Source organism: Triticum urartu, chromosome 2A (assembly GCF_056163025.1).
Source record: "Triticum urartu cultivar PI428250 chromosome 2A, HENAU_Tu73, whole genome shotgun sequence".
Classification (NCBI taxonomy): Eukaryota; Viridiplantae; Streptophyta; class Magnoliopsida; order Poales; family Poaceae; genus Triticum; species Triticum urartu.
In genome coordinates, this window is record NC_141874.1 from 702096839 (window position 1) to 702102838 (window position 6000).

Genomic DNA, 6000 nt, shown 5'->3' on the forward strand with positions numbered 1-6000 from the left:
CAGTAAATTTGACAACATCTAACGACCCTCAAGTGTTGTGATACTAATTGCATTCAATGAATTCTCAATGTTCTCCCTTGCTTCTTCACCTTCACAATTACTTGTAGTGAAATATGCAGGTTGCTTTGGAGTTGGAAGTAGTCCACTTTCATTTTCTATCATAGACAAAACCGATGACATTAGTGTCCTATCACTAGAATGGTCTTGAACACACAAGAGTCCTATGTGAATGCACCGTAAAGCTTCATGAAGTGGGCAACTCGCAACAACTGAAGAGTCCACTAGTTCAGTTGCTTTCCCCTCTTCCCATAATCTCCATGCCTGGCAAATAAAACAAAATCATGTTACTATTTTTAGGGGCCTAACATGTTATTGATAATTTCACATGTTCCATAATAATTATATAGGATATAAGGCTAGAAAAGTTTGATCTAAGCTGAGGCGAGCTGATCTTCATGCCACTAACAATCTCCAAGATAAGAACACCGTAGGCATAAATGTCCGATTTCATAGAAAAGGCACCTCCCATTGCATATTCAGGTGACATGTAACCACTATTTAAAACATGCAACAAGTCAGTAAATAATGTATTTAGTATGTGCACATAATCATAAAAACTAAAGTTCTATGGGTTTGTTAGTTCACTGGTTACTTACTATGTCTCAACGACCCGTGTAGTGTTTGCATGATTCTGGTTTGCACCAAAAATTCTTGCCATACTAAAATCTGAAATTTTGGGAGTCATTTCTATATATGTCCAATAAATGTTTCTTGCTTTAAGATCTCTGTGAATTATTGTTAATCTTGAATCTCGATGAAGATAAATAAGGCCTCTTGCTACTCCTTTAATTATCTTGAATCGTGTCAACCAATCGAGCACATGTTTTCTTGTAGAATCATTCACAGCCAATATGAAACAAGGCTATTCATCATGAGTATCAATTTGGTTAATGCAAGAATTTTATAGTATGTGATCAATGAACAAGCACATACCAAAAGGAAAGGCATCCAAACTTTTTGTTAGGTAAGTATTCGTAGATCAATAGCTTCTCATCTTCGTGTATGCAACACCCAAGAAGTGTGACTAGGTTCTTGTGTTGTAATTTGGCAATTAGAATCACTTCATTTTTGAACTCCACTATACCTTGTCCGGAACTCTTACTAAGCCTTTTTACATCAACCTCATTTCCACTTTCCAGTGTGCCCTACATGAGTGCATATTAATGAATTGAGCAAGAATTCGAAACCAACTTTTTTGACTTACGTAGTTAATTACCCTTTCACATGAAGAAGTGCATTTAGCCCCTTTTAACTCTAGCCTAGCGATAATTTTTTAAACTCTAAAACTAAAACCCTTGTAAGCTCAGATATCAAAACAAGTGCAAATATCCAACTTGTCCTAAGCCACGTGGATTTTGGACAATGTGGTATCAACATGGACATGTTTCATTAATTTGGCATCGACTAGAAGATGTGTTTATTGTTAGGAAATAACAAGAATGATAATGATGCCAATGACAAGTGCCTAAGTCATCATCTTTTTCCTGATGATCCTAAGTCATCTACTTATACAAATAGATGCCACATTGATTTTTGGAGCACTTTTAGATTTGGATAAACAAAGCATATTGAGAGTCAAGGGGGATTTCTTGAGTCAGATAATAGTTGAAAGGTAAATATGTTTCTTCCCTATTCTATCATAAACATGTCCTATTGTAAGTACCACTTTCAGCTACCTTGTAAACTTTGCCAAAACCTCCACATCCAAGCAAGTTGGAATCGGCAAAAGAATTTGTTGCTAAAAGGATGTATTCATAGCTAACAAGTGGAATTTATGTATTTTCACCTTCAAATCTGTTGGACGTGCTAAAGTATCCTCGCATTATTTTCTTCTGATTTTTGTTCTTTTTCCATTTGTCTGTTGTTTAGGAAATCCATTGTTGTTCTTAACTCTTCCTATACTAATGTCATATGTCAAAACAAGAGGGAACTTGTTACTCTACCTTTGCATTTGCAGATCCAGATGACGGCTATGCATGTCGATAGCATACATGCCATAATTGGGAGTACAATCTTTAGTAGACTGGTCTTCTTGTCAACTGTAGAAAGCAACTACTCAGAAATCTAGAATTCACTTGCATAAATACCATGATAGAGATCCATGAAGCTACTTAAGCTCTTATTATAACATAATTTAAGAACCCAAATTATCGAGGCTTGTGATATTTTACCTCTTTTAAGGTATTGATCTTGCAAATATGCATGTATAGAAACTACCACTCCAAGTGAAATAATTAATTGGTTATTGTCAATTTCAGATCTTAGACATGAAAAATAAATAGGAATTGTCAACACATTCAAAAGTGAAGGCTAGAAGAAATCTGGTTTTCCCTCGGTTTTTTCTAATTAACCAAGCAACTCTTTTCTTAATGAATGAAGGAATCCTGCCATTTCGAAAATGGAGTTAAAAGGAATATTATTCTTTATCTAATACAAAGGATCTTCCATGTTACTCACTCTAGTTCACCAAATCGTGATGTTTTGGAGACGAGACTTCTAACACTTTAATTATTGATGCTATTAGAAGTATTTAGATTTGGTACTTAAAAATGATATGGTTATATTTTTCTGGAAAAATAATTCCATATCATTAAAAATTTACTGAGTTTAATACCAAACAATTAAGAAAATTTCATATCATTAAATAAAGCACACGCAACAATTTGAAGATCTTCAAACACACTTCCATATCATTAAAAGTTCTCCATCGAGTGTGTTGCACGCGCGAAGAAAATTCGTCACTATAGCTGCATATTAGAGTTTGGAGTTGATAGGCCAACATAGGAAACCTCACGACGGTATTGTGGGTTTGCTTGCTGTGGCAGGGTGCGGCATTAAACCTCACGACGTAATTGATCTCATGGCAATACTAGCACACAAGTAAGCCTTGGAGAATAATGTAGGAAGGTATGCTAACCAAGAATAATCTAAGCATACTTAACAAAACTTATAGGCCTTCTTTTTAGAGATGGAGGGAGTAATACATATAGAGGTAATCCATGCAGCGTATCAAAACAATCTAATTAATTAAACAGTAGTTTTCTTCTTCATTTGCGCATCTGAGCAACCAAAGATAAAGACACCAACAAAAATATATGGATTGCGTCTCAATTGTTAGAGCATCTCCAGCCGCGCCCCCAAGAGTCCCTGCAGGGCCACTTTTTGTGTGCCGGCAATGTAAAAAGGGCAAAAACGGCCCAGTCATGCCCCCCGAGCACCCCCAAGACCTCAAAATAGCGTCGGCAAACCCAGGAGAAACCCGGCACGCTGGGGGCTGTTGGGGGCGCCGGCGAAAGCAACAATCAATAATATTCCCCCACGCATCCTTTTTCTTGGTCCACTCAATCACATCTGTTGATTGTCCTGGGGGCACCAACGGCTGGGAAAACGCACTCGCGTTTCATCCCCCCCCCCCCCCCGGACGTGATATTTTTGGCCCGACGATTGTCCTGGGGGCCTCCAACGGCTGGAGATGCTCTTAGCTTTCCGCGTACGGTATAGTGACAAACCAAGGAACTCACTCTACATATGTAAATCATGAAGCATAAGAGATAAAACTACGTTACACAAAAAACAGGCGGAGACTAACTGTGACTCAGTGTGTGCATGTTTAGTAATACAATTAAGAACATTAATAATCATCAACAAGTTGGTTTTGGAGGAACTCTTTTTTTTGTTAATATTGTGTCGTTCTTCTATTCATTCAGTCAGTGGCTGATTCAGGCGTGCATTATTTGCAGTGAAAAACACCCATTGCGCATGCAGGAAAGCTAGCATCACATATGCACTTGAGTAAGTTCACACCAATTTTTTTTATCTTTCATTCCTATATGCCTAAACGTTACTGTATAAGTGTTTAAACATTGGGTTTATTTAGTTTGTTGCCACAGACTGGTATAAGGGAAAAGTGTCCATGAAAAGCGTCCAGACAACCCCCACTATGAACACAAGAAACAAGGTAAAATGAATCTGAAAGAAGGTAAAGAAAAGAAGCTAGGATGCGATGGTGCATACCATGTTAGTCAGTAAGCTAGAGGTACAAATTTTCGCCAGAGTTAACAGATTTCCCTGGAGTAAACAAAGAGTCGCCAGAATACTTCTCAGTGTTGATAAGCTCTCCTGTCCAAACCAAACACCTTGACAGATTGGCCTTAGCAACACCACGTTTGAAGGTTGTGTAAGCATATGCCATACACAAGCAATTGTTGCTGCACTCAGCCTCACACTCTTCCAGGCTTCTATTCGGTATATGCAAGAACTTGCCAGGGACCTTCATCAGAGACAAGGGCGCGAAATGAGATTGCTTTCTGCATGTTAGTGTTTCCTTTCTCCGACATCCCCTTGAAGTGTCAATATCATTAGGCTCGAACCATCGAGGCACCGACAAGTTGCCCCTCCCACGGCGAGGTCACGGTATCCAAATGGTCCACATGAAGAGTAGATGTCACATGCAGCAACAGGGTGGGTACCCATGCGGATGACTGATTGTTCCAGCTTAGATATGTCAACTTGCCAGTGTGCTCAAGCATGAAGAAGGTGAATGGTGATCCATCAAAGACACTGAACATAAATTAGAGTTCATCTTGTAGGTTGATGGTCGTTTGGACGACGATGGAACTGCTATTGATCAAGTACATGCCATCGGACACTGTTTGACCATTCCACACACCTCGGTAATACGGTCTGGTCCCATTACGAATGAGCATTTGAAGATCCAGGGATACTGGGGTACCGCTGCACGAGAAGTCCCCGGACGATGGGTCATTTCGGCCCTTCCATGCAATGAGGCGACCACCTACTTGTCCCTTGTGGCTCACAAGAAACTTCATGGTTGGTAGAATGGTATCGGTTGGATGATCGAAGCTTTGAAAAATATATGTGTCGTTTGCAAAGCAGAGAACAAAGTTACCCGTGTCGAGCAGCACCACAGCAACTCCGGTTCCCCCAAAGGTGTTGTTCTTCGTCACCCAGGAAGTGATGCCTTGGGAGTCCGACAACACCAACTCAGAACTGTTTGTGATGGCGAGCGTGGCAGAAGAAGGTGTGGTGATTGGGTTATCATGGTTGGCGACCCACAAAAAGCGTCGATCGGGGATCTGGTTGTGCCATATACCAAGGTATAGGCTTGTGTTGGAGCTTGCTGGAGCGAAGAAGCCGAGAGCAATGACTGCCTTGCTGGAGACGAGCTTGTTGCCAGAAAAGAGCATAGTTTTAAATAGCTGTCTATAGCCCCGCTATAACTCCGCTATACTTGTTTGAGGGTGTTGCCGCTAAATGATTCATGTACAATTTGCCGCTATAGTTGTTTTTAAGGGCTGCCGCTAAATGCCATAGCCTGCTATTTAAAACATTGGAAAAGAGTGGCTTTGCATGTGTAAGAGTATCATCAGATTTGCAAAATGAGGTCAAGAAGCAGAGGATGAAAATGGGGATGCAAGATGTGGCCATATTCATCACAAAATGCTTTGTGCCGAAGTGAAGAAAATGGCACGCGGCTATAGAAGATAACAATTGAGGTGATGGTTCTTCGGGCAGCTTACCGAGTGGGTGTGTGGTTGGAGACTTCTTCCTCCTCTTTCCAATCTAGACTGAACTTTTATTGCACTTCAACTATAAAATCTATAAAGGACTCATATTGATGAGACTAGTAACACGATAAAGATAGCGGGGTCGACCTAGACCATAACAAGGCGGGCTTCTGATAAAAGCTCGCCTAATGTTGATCGGGTCCGCATGCGTCTATTTGACGACTCCATTGCGGACCTTGCGCTCCATGAGATAGCCCGCGTAGGGGCTAGGTTTATGTCGACGAATAAGCAGGTGGACCCCATCCGGAGTGTGTTAGCTTGGGTCTTTGTGTCGGCTTAGTGGAAAGTGATGTTCCCATTGTGCTCTCTCAAGGCGGTCACTCGGATTGGCTCTGATCATACTCCCCTACTT

The 6000-nt window shown here is 40.6% G+C and overlaps 1 pseudogene; it reads right to left on the reverse strand.

Annotated features, from left to right (window-relative positions):
• Positions 1-18: 18 nt before the first annotated feature.
• LOC125537990 (G-type lectin S-receptor-like serine/threonine-protein kinase B120) lies at positions 19-5514 on the reverse strand (annotated as a pseudogene).
• Positions 5515-6000: the final 486 nt, after the last annotated feature.